This window comes from Lissotriton vulgaris, chromosome 11 (genome assembly GCF_964263255.1).
Source record: "Lissotriton vulgaris chromosome 11, aLisVul1.2, whole genome shotgun sequence".
In the NCBI taxonomy this organism is placed as follows: domain Eukaryota; kingdom Metazoa; phylum Chordata; class Amphibia; order Caudata; family Salamandridae; genus Lissotriton; species Lissotriton vulgaris.
This window is the reverse complement of record NC_141699.1, coordinates 970,339,601-970,358,607: the sequence shown is the minus strand read 5'-3', so window position 1 is coordinate 970,358,607 and position 19,007 is coordinate 970,339,601. Positions and strand designations below refer to the sequence as shown.

Genomic DNA, 19,007 nt, shown 5'->3' with positions numbered 1-19,007 from the left:
ATGATTCTCAACCCTTCGAGGCAGACGCAACCAAACCCAGCCCTGAATGGGATACCCCTCGAGAGAGAAAGACCTTTGAATATCTAGGCATTTCCCTCGAGGAACACCTGCGATGGGATGTCCAGCTAGCCAAGTCTGCCTTGAAACTGACACAGACTGTGGGTGGACTAACCAAAATGTACAGAACATCTGCCTTTAAGCCTGCAGGCCCCATTGTAGAAATATACAGGGTACAACAAGAGCAGCCTCCTTATATGGGGCGGAACTTTGGGGCCACTACAGGCCGAAAAGCTTGGTACTGGTCGAACAGTCATTCATGAGAAATGTGTTTTGCTTACCTGTTAGTACTCCCTTGGTCCCACTAAGGTTAGACCTAGGGCTACTCCCTGTGGAAGAGGAGGTGGCCCTGAGGCCACTCACTTATTGGAGAAGACTGTGGTCTGTCCCAGAACTGGCCTCATATCGTGCAGAGTTCCAGGAGGTGTGGTTTGCATCCAAATCAAAGAAAATCCCATGGTTATCCCACATCAAGGACGTCTGCGTTAGGATTGGTGTTTCTGAGCTATGGGAATCTCCGGAGTTATCCTGCCCGGCTCTTACCAGGGTCGACTTAGTAAATAGGTATAGGCAGCATAATCTGATGATTCTTTATGCTAGTACATTAGCCAGCAGACTGACAACTCAGTTCCTCGTTATAAAAGCAGGGTACAGGAAGGAGGAATTCCTAGATATGATCTATCCAGCCCAAGCGAGAAAGTTGTATATGCAACTAAGAATGGGCAGTTTGCCACTCAGGTCATTCACTAGCAAATGGGATGTGAACAAAAGTAGTGAGTGCCCGGCGTGCGGACACCCGCTTGAAAATGACAGCCATGTATTCTTCTTTTGTCCGGCATATGGGCCGTCACTTAATCGCTGGGTGAATCCTATTTGTAGGAATTTGGGATTTCGCAACTGTGAAAATGCACTTAGAGTGCTGAAATATGACACCCACCCCCATGTTGTATTCTCTGTTTCCTGTTTTTTTAAATGGAATGTGGATAAAACGCAGAACCTTTTTAACGCCCTAATATGAGACTAAAAGGATTCCACATATGCTATGAACTCCTTTGATAACTAGTTGGATGGTTTAATTCTATTTTTAGCCATGAGTGTATTATTGTTGTAAATAGGCGTGTATAAATATATATGAATGTGTTTTTATACTCTTAAATTCAGTTTTATCCAAAACTGAACTATAATGTAGTAATGTTTGTTTTTTAATCTGTACTTTTATGGCCCATTGTGGTCGAAATAAAGTTATCAAAGAAGAAGAAAAATGTGTAGGATTCGTTCACTCGAGAAGGCTGATTACGTGTCCTACAGCAAAACGTCATCGTAGAGGGAGATTCTCTCATCCCACTCCTGATCAACTGGAATACCCCATATGAGAGGTCCTGGCGAACCCACGCACGTGAGAAGAGCATAGGAGACAAGGAACATCCCTGTTGGACGACAAAGAATCAGGAGACTGTATTCAAAGGCTGCTGCTCCCCGTGCGTCTCGTCACCCTTACTCTCCCCTATTTTTCCCTTCTTGCCTCTCCCCCGCCCCCCTCCCCCACCACAGCAATGCCGAGGGCTGGTTTCACTTTCAGCACCGCGCACGGGAGACTTGCCTGCTTTGCCAAAGCTTGTCTCTGATTTTGTATCACTCTCCGTATTTGCACCTCTTATTACAAATAGATGATTCTTCTCTCTGGCTAGCTGGTAGTCGGCGGCGTCACCTCATGCCTTTGCGTGTTTCCCACTTCACCAAGTGTGTGTCTATTTGTTTTGTGCTTGTCTCTCTCTTCGTCTCCCCCTCCTCCACTGCAGGCTCAGCATAAGATAATGCGCCACACTGCTTGGCTGCGCTGTGCCGGTCTCAGCTCCCCCCTCTCACTCCACCCCCTTACAGCAGCCACTCTAATGCCATTGAAAGGCAAGACTTGTCTGCTTTGCCAAAGCTTGTTGAGTGTTATGTTGAGTTCTCTTGCGCTCCGTTTACAGATCTATATTTACCGCTTACATGCTTGTTTAGTTTGTGGTCCAGATATCTGCAAAAAATAGACCAACCGATGTGTTTCAGTATTTGACAGCATTCGTTTTTTTTCTCAAAAATATTGATGTGTGTACTGACTGATTCCATTGACTTGTATTACCGCTCATTTCAGAAGTGAAATTAAGATGCCGTCTGTGGTAGCGTTTGTGAATCCACTGTAAAGTTGTACCAGAATAAATGTACATCACCTGGAGCGATTTAACTTTTCTTGTCATTTTGTTTTGTGCTGTTGTCGAATGGCTATGCTGTGCCGCATGTCTCCAACTCTCTGAAACTTCCCTTTTCTAGATTTTCCCCTACTGTCTTTTTTCTTCCTTTTTTTAAATCATCCTGTTCGCCTCTTGCTTGTCTTGATTCCACTGCTTGCTGCCCTCGATTGCACAACCTATTCGGCGATCATTTCCTTTCACCATATACGTTCTGAGAGCTGAAGTGCTCTGGGTTTCATATTGCTTTGTCTTCCTGGTTATTTAACAGTTGTCTCTTGCTTGTGTCCCCGGGCTCTGTCACTCTATTCTTTAGATGTTTGGGAGTGGCTCACATGGTAGCATGTTCCCTCGTTGTTGTTCAGTGTACATTAATAATAAGCGTGCCTTGGATGTCAACTCTGGAGGCAGATCGGTTCTGAAGTGTTTTCTCTAGTTTTGACATTTTCCGATCTCTGTTATTATTGCTTAATATAAAATACCCCTTATTTTAATCGAGCTGCACAATCTACTGACAGATTCTTAAGTAGTTCAAATTAAATTCAAATTCAAATTATCTTTATTCGGTACTTAAAAAGATACCATTAAAGAACATGAAAATACATACATACAGTATTTAAAAGCATTTTAAATAGCAATGTTAAAAATTACAGTTAAAAATAGATCTAAAAAGGCAATAGAAAAAGAAACAATAGATCATTGGTGGGTCTCATACTGACATTGGTTCGGTCTATGTAATGATGGTATGGACAGTTGTTTCCCTAGTGTTCCTCAGTCTTATGGCAACCTTAATAAAGCTTATAACACATAACAAAGTATATGGATCTGGGGCTTTTTGCAAAAAAAGGAGGGCTGCTTTGGCATGTTTCAGACTTTGGTTTTTCAAAATCCTTACTAAAAACTTCCTTCTAGGCTCTGAATAAAAAGGACATATTAAAACAAAGTGAAGGGTATCCTGCGGAGACCTAGTGTCGCAGCCGCAGGTACCCTTCAACTCTACTGTACGTGTGAATCCTGACAGATTCTTAAGTAGTTGAAAGCAAGTTAATATATATATATATATATATATATATATATATATATATATATATATATATATATATATATATATATATATATATATATATATATATATAGCTGCACAGCATATTTCCTATTGATATTGAAGAAAATTGGAGAAAAAGTAGTGAAACGTGAAAACAGCTAGTAGGCACTGTGTGGTTGAGCCCTAACAACATTCTTCATTGACCCTAGTGAGGTTTACATTGAATGAGGAAATTCCCAGGGTTCACTCGGTAGCATCTTCCTGTTGAAGATACTCTTAATTGGCTGTCGCAGCCATGGTCAGATCTCCAGTCGATTCCTCTGAGGCACTGGCTGTTTATTTATGGAGAGACACATATGGGAGCTCAGAATTAACCATGAAGCTGCAGCCAGTAAGAAGTGTGAGCAGGAATTAGACTGTGTTGGATGGTCTGGATCACGACCTGTGCCTCATTTGTCATTGAAGAGAAAGGACTTTTTTATTGGGCAATTCTTGGCTTGTGGCAGTAAGGAGGCCCTCAACAACATATAGCTAGTGCTCATGTCCCAGTCTTTTGGTATGGGAAGGAACCATGAGTTAAACCATGTTAACTGCAACTGATCAAGAGCTCTAATGTTAAATGCTGCATGGAGATGTAATATCCTGTTGCATACTGTGGTGGAAATGTGATTGTTCTTACAACAGATGAGCTCTGGGTGCCACATGGAGTGTCCTCATTTATCCTAATATCTTTTGATTGTTTTATGTGTAATAAAGGAGAAAAGCTTTGGTCTGTGGTAAGTGTTTTCTGTCCACATTCCGAATCTTCTGCCAAAACCAGAATATCCTGATTATATATTTTTTAAGATTGCATTTTTTAGGTCTCGTCCTATTAATCCCGCAAGAGATAATAGGACGAGAGTATAGAGGCCAATCCAAGGTCTGAAACCATCGGGGATTTCCTACAGTTCGTGTGGTGCACTGGGGCGGAACGCACGTCCACATCAAAGCCATCAGCCTCCCTCCCACAGGCATCTGAAGTTCCCCCATCGTGCGCTCGGCCTCAGGCATTTCTCCTCCCCCCTAATTATTCACCACTGCTGTTGCTGCCCACGGCCAGCCGTACTTTCACTTTCACGGCCGCCTGGCCGTGTCTCGCATTTCTCCTCCCCCCCTAATTATTCACCCCCGCTGTTTACTGTAGCTGCCGCTTGTTTTCACTTTTTAGAAATGCTGCAAACAAACAGGACGTGTTTATCCAATATTTTACTTCCTAAGGCGTAAAATCTTCTGCGCAGAATCGCTTCTAATATTCTCACCAAACAATAGTGAGTAAAGATACTCCACTGCCCACAACAGAAGAACTGAATTGAGGGATGCGCGGCCTCTCTTATCTCTCTGCTCTCCTTACTCTCACCACTCTCCCCTCCCTCTCTCACCTCCCTCTCACCTCAATCTCCCCTCTCCTCACTATCCTCACTATCCCCACTCTCCCCTTTCACCACTCTCCTCTCACCACTATCCCCTCTCACCACTCTCTCCCCCTCACTCCCCTCTCCCCTCCCTCTCCCCTCTCCTCACTCTCCAATCCCTCTCTCCCCTCCCTCTCTTTCCCCTCTCTCCCCACTCCCCTCTCTCCTCACTACCCTCTCTCTTCACTCCCCTCTCCTCACTCCCCTCTCTCCTCTCTACTCCTCACTCTCCCCTCTCCTCACTCAACCCTCTCCTCACTCAACCCTCTCCTCACTCAACCCTCTCCTCACTCTCCCCTCTCCTTACTCTCCTCTCTCCCCTCTCTTATTCTCTCTCACCTCTCTTCTCCTATCTACTCTCTACCCTCTCTCCTCTCGTCCCGCTCCCCTCAGCACCACCACAGCATCACTCAGGGACACCACAACATCACTATGCTCCACTACAGCATCACTGAACGCCACAGCATTACTCATCACCACCACAGCATCACTCATCGCCACCACAGCATCACTCAGCACCACCCCAGCATCACTCAGCACCACCACAGCACCACTCATCAGCACCACATCATCACTCAGCGCTACCCCAGCATCACTCATCACCACCACATTATCACTCAGCGCCACCCCAGCATCACTCAGCACCACCACAGCACCACTCATCAGCACCACATCATCACTCAGCGCTACCCCAGCATCACTCCGTGCCACCCCAGCATCACACAGTGCCACCCCAGCATCACTCAGCACCACCACAGCATTACTCAGCGAAATCACAGCATCACTCAGCGCAACCACAGCATCACTCAGCGCAACTACAGCATCACTCAGCGCAACCACAGCATCATTCAACGCAACCACATCATCACTCAGCACCACCCCAGCATCACTCCGCACCACCACAGCATCACTCAGCACCACCACAGCACCACTCAGCACCACCCCAGCATCTCTCAGCACCACCCCAGCATCTCTCAGCACCACCCCAGCATCACTCAGCAGCACCACAGCATCACCACAGCACCACTACAGCATCACTCAGCACAACCACAGCATCACTCAGCGCAACCACAGCATCACTCAGCGCAACCACAGCATCACTCAGCGCAACCACAGCATCACTCAGCGCAATCACAGCATCACTGGTTCAAATATGTTTTCTCAATGTTTCACGCTTTATTACAAATCACAAAAAGATGTTAATATTTCACTTCTGTTCTTGGATTTTCGTCACAATAAAAACACTGAACATAATCTTCACAAACGTTATTTACTAAAGTTTAAGCTATTGCCATTACAAATTAAATAAATTATTTAAGTATTTATTATTTAAAAAAATTAAAAGCTATTGTTATTTGTAATATCAATACATCTAAGTCACGTAAATACAAAACATGTTGCATTACAAATGCTATAGGTGCCACTTTTGCGAAAGTTATAACTATTGGCATTGTAAATGATAAAGCTATTAATTTAGCTATTTTAAAAAATAACACATAAATAAAAAAAATTCATTTATAAGACCAATAGCTCAAACTTTCCTAATGCGAGCCCTATTGCATTTCCAATGCTTGTTTGGGATGACCACCACCTCAGATGCTCTTTTGTCCGATGGGAGACACCCTTATTTTCAGGCAGTCTGAAACCTCCTCTGGAGGCACTCCCTGATTTTATCCATCATGCTTTTATATAATTCTAACGGGGGCTCATCAGGCCCCGTCGCTGGCCCTGTTTGCACGGTTCCTATTGTCTTGTTTATTTAGTCTACTGGCAGGTCTTGGTCTAGTGCGTCTAGGTCCTTATTTGTTAGCATTGGCAGGGCAAGGTCTTTCAGGAAGTCTCTCCCAGTTTTGCTGTCCCCTTGTTGTCAGTGTCCTCAAGGATCCAGTTCCGTCCTTTGTCTTGTCTCTCTAACCATGTAAGCAACTCATTGGCTTTATCACTGACATCATAGAGACAATGCTGGGTAGCCAGCGCATGAGTGCCCCCTATTTTCCATTAGTGCTCTTAATGTGTGCTGCTTCAGTTGATGGTGTAATGGGAGAGAAACTGATTCCCCACTTGCCAAGCGAACCTCCAGGAAGGCACATTCCTTGTCCTGAGCCTCGCACTTCAATTTACGTTCCTTCGGCATTCCCCCAATCAAGGCTTGAGTCTGGCCTTGAATCACTGACTTGAAATCATCCAATAGCACGCATGCTGATTCAACAGGCCGCCCGTTCTCCTTAAAATAGAAGTCTGCTTCATCTCTCATACGAGCTTTGAACGTCTTGTCTTTTAAATATCACGGATTAACCCTAGGGGGTAGGATGAAGTCCACAACCGGACCATCGAGTTGCACCTTCCCCAGCGAATGGTCTGAGATCCCCCCTGCTATGTGTGTAGCGGCACTAAAATCACCTTTATGGACAGTCTGGGTGAAAAGATAGTGCAGGCATTCCAGACTACCATGTGCTGCAGACAGGTGTGTCCGGTTCTGATACTCCTAAATGCCCCTAGAGGGGAAGAGGGTATCATGAATATAGTATAGGTGCAGTTCTGTCACTCCAGTCACCCCAATGCGTATATGCTCTGTTGTAAGCGTCTTACCCTTTCACAAGATGAGTCACTCTTGTCTGGGTCTCTTTCCTGTTTCCCGGCACTTGAATGGCACGCCCGAACACTCGAGAGAGCAGTGACCCACCAGAAGGCTTTTGTGAAGCACTTTTGTCCTGGGTGTAGGGCTGCATTCAGTAGGGCCCCCACTCTGTCTTTTCTTTGCAGTTGCCTGAAGATCAGCAGTCCTAAGGTAGCAGTCACACCTGGCCTGTCGGTAAGTGCAGCCCCTCTGGAGGCCCGACTGTCAGTAATTGAGCCCACACTGTGGTCGGCTTTACCACAGGCGTAAGCTCAGACAATGTGTTTAACACTGGAGTAGTTGTAGTCCCTCATGGGCCTCTGACACAGAGAAGTCAGAAACTCAGCAGCTAAAAGCCCAACACAGGCTCTCCAGGAAGCCAGTAGATTCAGACCCTGTTGTGTTAGGAATGTGGCAAATGCAACCTTGAACGGGCCGGTTGGCAGCACACAATCGTCCAACTGGGCCTCAACAATCACGTTGTCATAGAGTTTTATTTTCTGCCTTGAACTGTTGGGAGAGTCTTGGCGGGGGGTCCCTCAGACTAGCTGGTCCTGCTGAATGGCTTTCCGGCCCGCCCTACAAATACCAGGGATGTGTCAGACCTTGCTACTTCAAGGACCGCCTTGTCCTCCTACTGGATAGTCAAACTCCCTTCCCTTTCTTACCAGACAGGCAGACTTCTAGGCTCTTCAGTACAGGCACATAGCTTCTCCATTAAGTATTTCAGCCTGCAGGTAATGTCCCTTCAACTTAGATAGACTGTCAGGCGGACACCATCCCTGGTGGCACAGCAGACACCTGAGTACTTTGTAGAGCACATTATTCCTTGGTAACAGAGGACTTTGAACTGGAGTATAAAAGAGGGAAATATAGTCCCACTTTTATACACACCTGGCAGGCAGAAGTTGCATTTTAATCTGTCGCACTCTCACATTGCATTTATGCTACACACACCAACACCCTAAACACACACTTGATGTTAGCGCAAAGTCTGGGCACAGGTATAGAAATGGAGCATAACATGGGTGTGTCAGTAGAAAGCCCCTCCACTGACCATGATGCAAAGATCTCATCAGGCTATTGATCCTTTCAACAGGGTGCATTGCCACCACCGCTCTATCTGGTAAACCCATGACAGTCTTCTGCCTTAAATTTAGGCACACTTGGTGTGACCCTCCAGGTCACAGGACCGGTCCAAGACCTCTCATAGCCCCTTGTTAGAAGTTGCACAGTACTGGGGTGACAGGAAAATCTCATGTATTTTTTTTTTTTTTACTTTGTGGTAGTTTTACACCAGTAACGTGTAGTTACTAGTTTGACGCCATGGACTGGGGAGTTGCCACAAGGAACAGATTCTTCTGCCTGTCAAACCACATGCCATTCACTATTTCATAGAGTTTTTCAGCTTTTATTTACCTCTTGTTTTAAGCAGGTGGTATATATGCATGTGGTTGGTTGGGGGGAGATTGGTGAAGCAGGGGAGGGATTGGTGAAGCAGGGGAGGGAAGGGGAAAGCATTTTCTAACAGAGGGAAGAATTGTGTGTTTCCCCCAGTTAATGAAAAAACAGCATACGTCTTGGCTGCTTCTGCTGCACCCAGAGTCTTGTGCGTCTTTTCCGTCTAATTTTTCTGTCTGGAAAAAAATTGTGTCCTGTTTTTCTGCACCCAGTACATCCAGGTGCAGAAAAACCTAACAACTGATAATCAGGTGGAATAAAATGAACACATGAAAGTACGCCCTAATTTCATTGCCCTTGATTCACTCTCTGGACCATAGTTGAGGGATTGGTCTAGGCATAGTCCTCGCAATACATAATAGATTTGCGTGCGGCAGAGGCCAAAACTCAAAAGTCAGGATACCAGATACAAGTAGGTGGTTACTCAGGGCAGGGGAAAACGCCTGTTGTCCATGGGGAGATACCCATCCCATAAATCTACATTAAAAATTATTTAATAGTATTCTTTTTTAAATATCTGTTTGGTGCCAGTGCATATGACTTTAATTTCTGCTTTGGGATTCTATGTTACAACTCCATAGGGTATAGGTATCCTTTGTGAGCTTAATAAAATGTTGAAAATTCTACAAATCCGTACTCCTACATCCAAGTATTTTCAGGCTACCATTCTATCTGCTCTGTCAGAAGAACAGCTCAACATTTTCAAAATTCTGCAATTCTGCACTTCTGTATTGATTTGGCTTGTTAATTTTTTTTGGGGACATTTACATGTATTAACTATTTAATTTTAATACTATAGGTGATTGAAATTATGGACGAAAAGAGCACGATTTAGCACCAGGCAACTGAATGTTAGTGCCATAAGAAGGATTATTGTGAAAAACTGAAGGACATCCAGCATTCTAAGTTTAAACAATTTCCAAAATCTAGGTGTGGCGAGGAAGTGGGAGCTGAGGAAAGTACTATACCTGTAAGTGAAGTCTCTAATTTTGCATTTCATTAACTCAGACCAAAGTCATATCTGTGCACACAGCATCAGAAATAATGCCAGAAAGATCAATCACAGCATCCTCATCTGAAATATTATTAGTAAGACAAATTGCCTCAGCATGACAGAATAACGTTCATCTAAAGAATCATGTAATCCCAGAGAGGAAGCACACACTGCATAAAAGAAAGTTATAACAAAAGGTTTCTTTTGCAGACCATCAAAGAAAAGACACTGAAAGAAGACTCCAAAGCTGACACGCTAACAACCAAAAGATTGGAAAATCACCTTTGTTCAACAACCGTTTTTAACCAGTTACGCAAGTTTGAGACTATCTGCCTCGGGATATAACACCTTGACCCACTCTGCTCACTCTTGCGAAAACCTTAAACATTCACCACTTCATTGTGTTCATGACCATCTCAGATTGTTTCCTTTTTATTATGTACTGTTCTGTAATTCTATGTAAATTGCCTCAATATTATCTGCTGTGCATGAGTGATCTGTAAAACTGTTACATATAAAAATGGATTAAATGAGCACCGTTGCTCTATAGCTAATGTAAATAAATCCTCGTCTTCAGAACTAAAAACCTTAACCTTACACCAAACATAGAAAGGGTAAAAGGAACTGATGTTGTGCGACTAATGATCCACAATAGTACTGTACATGTTTTAACGCCCTCAGTTACTGCCAATACCTCAGTGCAAAAAGGAACTTCTCAGCTTAATCATTAAATATCAGACTAACACCTTATCACTGCATTGCTAAGAACCTATACAAATAGATTTGAGAAAAACTTCAGTCACAAAATAAGTTGATGCCGGAGAGGCTATAACCAAAAGACTAATATCTGCTAGAAACATTTCAATAGGTGTTACAGGGCTGCTACCAGACATATTTTGCTCAATTCAAGTGTTAAGAAGATTACACACAATTTCTTTTAGAGATAAGTGCTGAACATTATCTTAACAAGCCAGACTCTAAAATCAGGTTCACTATTACTGTGGCATATAAGCAAGAGAAAACTCAATGAAACTCTAGGAATACACCTTATAAAAACACGGACTGTGAGAACAAATTCAGTGTTCAAACCCGCCCAAATCAAAGCAAAATAACCCAAGTTGGGGAAAAAAGTTACCTGTGCCAAAAAAGATTCAGCCATCAATCTCATCTCACTGAATTTGAGAGAATGCTCACTGGGAAAAACCACTCTCAGTGCAAGGTATGCCAAAAAAGTTTCAGGCGTGAATCTTATCTCACTGCACATATGAGAATCCATACTGGGGAAAAACCTTATCAGTGCTCTGAATGCCAGAAAAGGTTTAGTGTCAAAGCGAGTCTATATCGACATGCATTAACCCACTCTGTGGAAAAACCTTACCAGTGTGCTGAATGCCAAAAAAGTTTCAGCCGTAAATCTTATCTCACTGAACATATGAGAAACCACTCTGGGGAAAAACCTTACCAGTGCCCTGAATGCCAGAAATGTCTCAGTGACAAAAACAGTCTCACTCGGCATATAAGAACCCACACTGGGGATAAACCTTATCAGTGCACGGATTGCCAGAAATGTTTCATTGAGAAAAAAAGTCTCACTCAGCATAGAAGAACCCACACTGGGGATAAACCTTTTCAGTGCTCTGAATGCCAGAAATGTTTCAGTTACAAAAGTGGACTCACTGAACATACAAGAATCCAATGTGGGGAAAACCCTTATCAGTGCTCTGAATGCCCAAAACATTTCCAACTTAAATCACTTCTAACTGCACATGTGAGATTCCACACTGGGGAAAAACCTTATCAGTGCTCTGAATGCCAGGAAAGGTTTTGTAACAAGCAAAGTCTTTCTCAACATGCAATAACCCATTCTGTGGAACACCCTTATCAGTGCTCTGAATGCCAGAAATGTTTCAGTTTAAAACGTAGTCTCACACGGCATACAGAGATCCACGCTGGGGTAAAACGTTATCAGTGCTCTGAATGCCACAAATGTTTCAGTGACAAAAACTGTCTCACTCGGCATACAAGAACCCACACTGGGGAGAAACCTTTTCAGTGCTCTGAATGCCAGAAATGTTTCATTGACAAAAACAGTCTCACTCTTCATATAAGAACCCACACTGGGGAGAAACCTTTTCAGTGCTCTGAATGCCCAAAACATTTCAAATTTAAATCACTTCTAACTGCACATGTGAGATTCCACACTGGGGAAAAACCTTTTCAGTGCTCTGAATGCCAGGAAAGGTTTTGTAACAAACAAAGTCTTTCTCAACATGCAATAACCCATTCTGTGGAACAACCTTATCAATGCTCTGAATGCCAGAAATGTTTCAGTGTAAAAAGTAGTCTCACACGGCATACAAAGATCCACACTGGGGAAAAACCTTATCAGTGTTCTGAATGCCAGAAATGTTTCATTGACAAAAGAAGTCTTTATCAACATACAATGACCCACACTGGGGAAAAACCTTATCCATGCTCTGAATGTCAGAAATGTTTCAGAGACAAACTCAGTCTCACTCAGCATATAAGAACCCACACTGGGGAAAAACCTTATCAGTGCTCTGAATGTCAGAAATGTTTCGTTCACAAACTCAGTCTCACTCAGCATATAAGAATCCACACTGGGGAAAAACCTTATCAGTGCTCTGAATGCGACAAATGTTTCATTGAAAAAAGCCATCTCACTCAGCATATAAGAACCCACACTGGGGAAAAACCTTATCAGTGCTCTGAATGCCAAAAATGTTTCTGCCACAAAAACAGTCTCGATAATCACATAAGAACCCACACTGGGGAAAAACCTTATCGGTGCTCTGAATGCCACAAATGTTTCAGTGAAAAAATCTGTCTCACTCACCATATAAGAACCCACACTGGGGAAAAACCTTATAGGTGCTCTGAATGCCAGATGTGTTTCAGTGTAAAAGGCAGACTCACTCAGCATATAAGAACCCACACTGGGGAAAAACCTTAACAGTGCTCCGAATGCCAAATATTTTTCAGCCTTAAATGTAATCTCACTAAACATATGAGAATCCACACTGGGGAAGAAAATTATCAGTGCTCTAAATGTCAGAAAAGATTCAGAGGAAGTGATAATTTCAAGCGCCATAAGAAAACACACCAAAATATTTTAGTGCTCTGAATGCCAGAAAAGCATCAATTTAAAACACAATCTCACTCTACATGAGCAGACGCACACAGGGAAAAAACATTACCAATGCTGTGAATACCAGAAATTCCTATTTGATAAGCACAGCCTCACTAACCATAAGCGATTCTCCATACTGATGAAAAACCTTATGAGTGTTCTGAATGCCAGAAAAGCTGCAGAGAAAAACGCTATCTCACCATGAGAAACTCCACACTGGAGATAATCCTTGTGCCAAAAAAGCTTGTATCTGAAAGACAGAATCTGAAAGAAACACATTAGTGTTAGATTCCTTACCTTAGAATTACCCCCAGGCGTTAGACTGGATCCGGAAAGTTTTTCGTCAGCAGTACCCCTGCATGTCGGTAGGCTTCGTCTGCGGCTCTGTGTCCGTCGTCGGCGCCGTGATCGCCAGAATGATGTCGCTGGAGTACTTAGACGCCACCCTCGGGCATCGACGTCAGTTCTTCTTTTTTCCGTGTCAGCTAGCGCAGATCCGGGAAGAGCACGCACCTTTAGTAATTTTTTTACTAACTTTTTGGACATTTTTGTCTATCTTTTTCGAGTCGAGTCGACCCCTGGTGCCAGTAGGCAGCCCTTCTGTCCCTAAAATTAATAATTATACAGTCTCCCTCGATAGACTTTTTCCGTGGCCCAATCCAATCCACGCGCCTTGCAAACAAAATTTCAGTAGATACCATAGGGGGAAGAGGCCTGTTGTAATTAAGGCAATGGATACATTTGTTCTTAAGCTCCATATACTCCTCCCTTCTACCCTGGCTCAATGGTGGGACTCCCGCAAGAACCACCACATATGGTGTGGATTCCGGGGGAAGATCTATACGCGGTAACCCATTTGTTGATGGAACATGAGAAATATTATTGTTCGCTTGGCGTTGTTGAATTATAGCCCTGCTCCCAGTTTCTATCTCTGCCCTTCCACTAAACACAATGTGGTTAGTCACTGCAATATCATTAGATGAGATGAAGTAGGATTAGGGACAATTACAACAGGGGCACTGATATCAGCTGCATTACTCGTAGGCAGAGGGGTAGAGGGAATTTCAGATTCATTAGTTTGCTTAGATAATCTCTTTTGTTTTTCTGTTATCCCTTTATCCCGGTTCCCACCCCATGCCTGAGCCAAAGCAAACGATAATTAGAGACTTGCAAGCCTGTTTTCTATCAAGTTAAGTCTGTCATAAATGGGGAGACATGTCTTTTTAAAAATGTGTTCAAGTTTGGTCCAAAAGTCCAATCCCAACTCAGCGGGAAACACAACACCAGGACTCAATATCGATGTGGGCTCTTCCGTGATGGGCTGGCATGTAGCAGGACTATGCGGAGTTGGTGGTATTGTACTTCCCCCCTACTTTATCAGATTTCGGAATTTTTGCTTTTCTTTTGACACTTAATGTTGGAGGTCCAGAATGCACAGCGTGAAGGTTCGGGGCATTTCTAGTATTTAGCATGGCGGCTTCACATACTGGGTTGCAAGGCAAGCCTCCAGCAACTTGCAATTGTTGGTTGCCCTCTCGCACGACATTGCCTTCTGGCCTTGTAAGATCAATATTTTGTAGGGGGTTTGGCGAAGATGCCTGGGCCAAACTTCCCATTGATGCCTGTTTGTTGAAAGCAGGGTCAAGTGACAATCTTCTTTCTGTCAGCTCTATTTCGTGGGCCAGAACGGAAGATGCTCTCTCGAGAAACTGGTCCAGGGTACCCACTATTGACCCACCATTAGTTGATTTCCTGCCTCTCCCAGCCTTATGAGTGGTCATTTCCGATGAGGTTTAGAACAACTACATCTTTGAGTGTGTAAATGATAGCTAGTAATTAGATAATCTACAACAAATGGCAGGGTATAAATCATGCACCGACCTTGTAGTGGAGATATTAGGGGGAACCCCGTCCCGTCCTCGGTCGTTCTCGTACGGGCTCAAACGGGCCCGCCCTTGGCCTGGGCTTCGCCCGGCGCGCGCCCGCCCGCATGCGTCCCGCGAAGCGGGGGCCTCGAGCCGTAAAATAGCGCGGTGGGCGGGATTGCGCTTCATCCCAGGTGAGTGCAGTTAAGGGGATTCTGGTGTCTGTAGTTCCCCAAGCTTCCTTGTAGCAGAGAACACCCAGCAGCAACAAAGTCCGGCTGCGAGCGGCTCCCGCGAAGCGGGGGCCGCGAGCCGTAAAGTAGCGCAGTGGGTGGGATTGCGCTTCAGCCCAGGTATGTGCAGCAAAGTGGATTCTGGTGTCTGTAGTTCACCAAGCTTCCTTGTAGCAGAGAACACCCAGCAGAAACAAAGTCCGGCTGCGAGCGGCTCCCACGAAGCGGGGGCCGCGAGCCGTAAAGTAGCGTGGTGGGCGGGATTGCACTTCAGCCCAGGTGAATGTAGTTCAGGGGATTCTGGTGTCTGAAGTTCCCCAAGCTTCCTTGTAGCAGAGAACACCCAGCAGCAACAAAGTCCGGCTGCGAGCAAGCATTTGTTGTACACACTCAGTCAGCAAAAGGTTTCACACACTCAAGGACTGAACTCCAGGCCAATTGTTTTATATCCGCAGTTATAGTTGTTTTATTTTTAGAACCGACAGTTATAAAAATATACTTTTCTTGTTATGAGTACTCTCATGTAATTACTTTGCAAAGGAGCAATAAAGGTTGTGCACACAATGGATACAGTATTGGAAGTAAGCAACACAAACCTAAAACACACTATAGCATTGAGCTCAGTGGGTTTTCCACATATAAGTACAGTTGATTACTTTATAGATTACTTTGGTAGTTCCAGGACTAGATCCTAGATTCAGTCCTGGGGTCTAAGCTGAAACCAGATTAGCAAAAACGTTTAAGTTACTGTAGTGAATTTTCATGAATATAAAGCTGTTTTAAAAGTTAACACTTAGAAACTTTTCCATAGAAATCTGACTATGTTATTCAATGGGAGAACATTCAGATTGCAGGTAAATTACGATTGCGTTACTTTTATAATCCAGCACTGGTCTCCTAGGGCCAGCACTGGGGTCTTGACTTAAAACAGGTAGGTTATTGCGTTTCAGTATTTCGTGTGATTTGTAAAGAATATTTCAAGTTTTCAAAAGTAGACACTTAAAAGAAATTTCATAGAAAAGCAGACAATGGGTTCCTATGGAGAAAATACTGATTAATAGTAAACCCGGAAAGGATTACTTTTACGGTTCAGTACTGGGCTGAAAGGTACAGTACTGACTTCTCCCCTGGTCACAGCTGAGTACTTTGGAATTCGGACTTTGGCTGATTTTATGTGAATATTTTCAGTTTTCAAAACTTCACACTTAGAACATTTTCGAGTCAAAATTGGTCAATGTTATCCAATGGCAGGTAAGTGAGCTACCGGTTTCCAGGTGAGTACGTGGTTGGTGAAGTTAAGGTTCTGGGCATAGACTCAGGGGTCCCCCAGGGTCAGGTAAGTACTGTTAGTTCAATCCCAGCAGCAAAGGGGCGGCCGGGTGCAGAGGTAGGTAGGCCAAATGATATCCAATGAGGGAAAGGGGGCCTTCGGTTGGTGTCTGCTGGCTAGCAGGCCACGCGGGTGTGGGAGCTGGGCTCCTGGTCACTTGCTCAGGGCAAGGGGGAAGTAGACTAGGACAAAGGTGGCACAGCCAGCGGCACTCGGGCGGCTGGGTACAGGGTGGTTTTGAGCCGTCGGCGCTCAATGTTATTCAATGGGAAAGGTCAAAAAGGAAAAAAGGCTGCAGGCTCGGGGATAGAGACTCTCCTGGGGCGACCAGCACTTCGAGAGGTAAGTTGGGGTCTTGGAGCCCAGGTAGGTACCCCCAAGGGGGCACAGGGAGCCGCAGGGTGCCGGGTGCAGGGGTGTCTTTGGGTGTCGGAAAAGCTTACCCTCAGGGTGGCCCCTGGTTATGAGTCTGCAGGCGTCGTCTGGTTCGTCGAGGAGGGTCTTTGGGCACTGGACTTCGGGTCCCAGTCGCGGGGGGGACGTTCTCGTGGTCTTGGTTCGGTTGGGCATGGCCTAGGCTCGGCGGGTGCAGAGTGGGCTGGTCCGGAGCTTCCTGGTTGGCACCAGGGTGGTTGTTGCAGCAGAGCCTCTGCTGAAGGGAGTCCCAATCTTCAAGAGGGTCAAGGCAGGCAGGTCCTCTGGATGTCCCAAGGTTGCTGTCCACAGGAGTCGCCAGGGTTGGGCAGGATCAGGTTCAAGGATCAACAGGCCGGTAAGACTGGGGCCAAGTCAGTTGTTGTTGTCCTGTTGTTAGCAGCTGCACGGCGGGTCTTCTTCTTCTTGATCTTCTTTCTTCTTTGGTTATCGGAATCTGAGGAAGGAATGTTCAGGGTGCCCCTAAATACTAAATTTAGGGGCGTTACAGGTAGGACAAGGACAGGGACCAATGCGTCCCTGTCCTGGGGTGAGTACACCCCCTAGCCTGCTCCTCTCCTGGGGGAGGGGGGCAGGAGCCTAGCTGGGATTGGGCAGGGCCCCCCATCTACAAGATGGCCGGATCCCGGGGTTGTGCTTCACCTCGCCTCCTCCACCTGAGGGGTGGAGTTGGCAAGGCTGGCACACCCCCCCCTTCCTGACGTAGTTTTTCCCGCCAATCTTGTTATGTTATGTTATGTTAATCTTTATTTGTAGAGCGGACGTACACCAGGTTGGTTTCTTGGCGCTGATCTAGAGCTGATAAACTGGGGTGTTAATAGTATGCCTGCTTGAATAACCACATTTCTGATAGATACATCTGCCAGTGGATTCCTCAACTTGTGAATATCCCCTTGCGTCAGCAACATCCGGAAATTCTTTTTGTAGCTTCGCGCCAACGTGGACGACGTCACCGAGGCACGGCATGGCGCGAGACTCCGCTGACGTCACCAACACCATAATAGGCCCACGCCGGCGTGATGACATCAGTTCCCTTTTTTCCGCGTCATCGACGCTAACGGTTTCTGGGAATCTCTGTAGGTGTAGTAACTTTGTTACTGTTTTCTCTGTTTTCTTGCTTCTTTGTCTCGCTGAAAGATGTCGACTAAGAAGACCAGGTTCAAGCCAAGTGGGGAGTGCGCAAAAAGATGTCGATCACGGACCCACACGATGACTGGATCTGGTGTCTGAGTTCGGACCACGATGTCGAAAGCTGTTCTTCGTGCAAGAAGATGAACCCAAAGGCACTCCTAGAGAGAGAAGCTAAACTTCTGGTGGCGAAGTTGAAAGGTAGAATGGATAAGAAGACTTCGAGATCGCATTCGATAAAGTCGAGGTCGAAGTCAAGGGCGCTGTCAAAGTCGAGGTCGAGATCCCGTACGGCGTCGCCTGCGAGTTCTTCTTCCGATCATGCTTCGAAGTCAAGAAAGAAGCATAAGAAGCGGAGGCATGGATCTCGCCATCATTCCGGTAAGGAGTCAAACTTGAGGCCGAAGTCGCCTAAGAGGAGACATGGAGAGGATGTAGTGTCTCTGTCGCCCGAGGTCTTGGATCCAGAAGGTGAGGCTCCGGTTTCGAAACCATCTCAGGCGCCGTCTCCGGCTCGAGAGGATGAGGAGGTTCCATTGGCAGAGGGCTCGATGACTCCGACCCAGCCACCTATGGAAGAAGAGGCGAATCCGGTACCTCCCGAGGTCCAGCCAGCGGGTTCTTACCCACCCTTCCCAGCTCCTGGACAAGACCCTACTGCGTTTTTAAACGCTATGTATGGAGTATATTCGAGAGCTTGGTACCCCTCTGGTGCGCCTTCGGGTCCCATGGGTCCTATGGCATATAATTTAGGAGTTCCCCATTCCTATGCTCCAGCTCCTTTCATGCCATTTATGCCGGTGTCGAATCCGCCTTGGCCTTTTTCGGCGCGCCGAGGTTGTCAACGCTGATGCCGTTGTCGCCGGCTCCGATTCAACCCCGAGAGCAGCGCATTGTTTCTCCGGATTCAATCTCAACACCCCTATCGGCTCCGTCTGAGTCGTTCACGGATCCGACGGCGCGGCGTGTGAAGGAGAGATCCAGAAGGGATGCTCAGCGCCTTGTTGAG

At 45.5% G+C, this 19,007-nt stretch overlaps 1 long non-coding RNA gene across 2 annotated transcripts in view; it reads left to right on the top strand.

Annotated features, from left to right (window-relative positions):
- LOC147683789 (uncharacterized) overlaps positions 1-10,951 on the top strand; it is an 81,749-nt gene extending 70,798 nt beyond the window's left edge. Inside the window, exons 4-5 of one of the 2 annotated variants that reach the window (XR_015301057.1) lie at positions 9,662-9,832; positions 10,067-10,951. This is a non-coding gene — a long non-coding RNA (uncharacterized LOC147683789). Of the gene's footprint in view, positions 1-1,299; positions 1,434-9,661; positions 9,833-10,066 lie in introns of those variants that run through there. The other variant, XR_015301058.1, reaches the window with a different exon arrangement.
- The last annotated feature ends 8,056 nt before the right edge of the window (positions 10,952-19,007 follow it).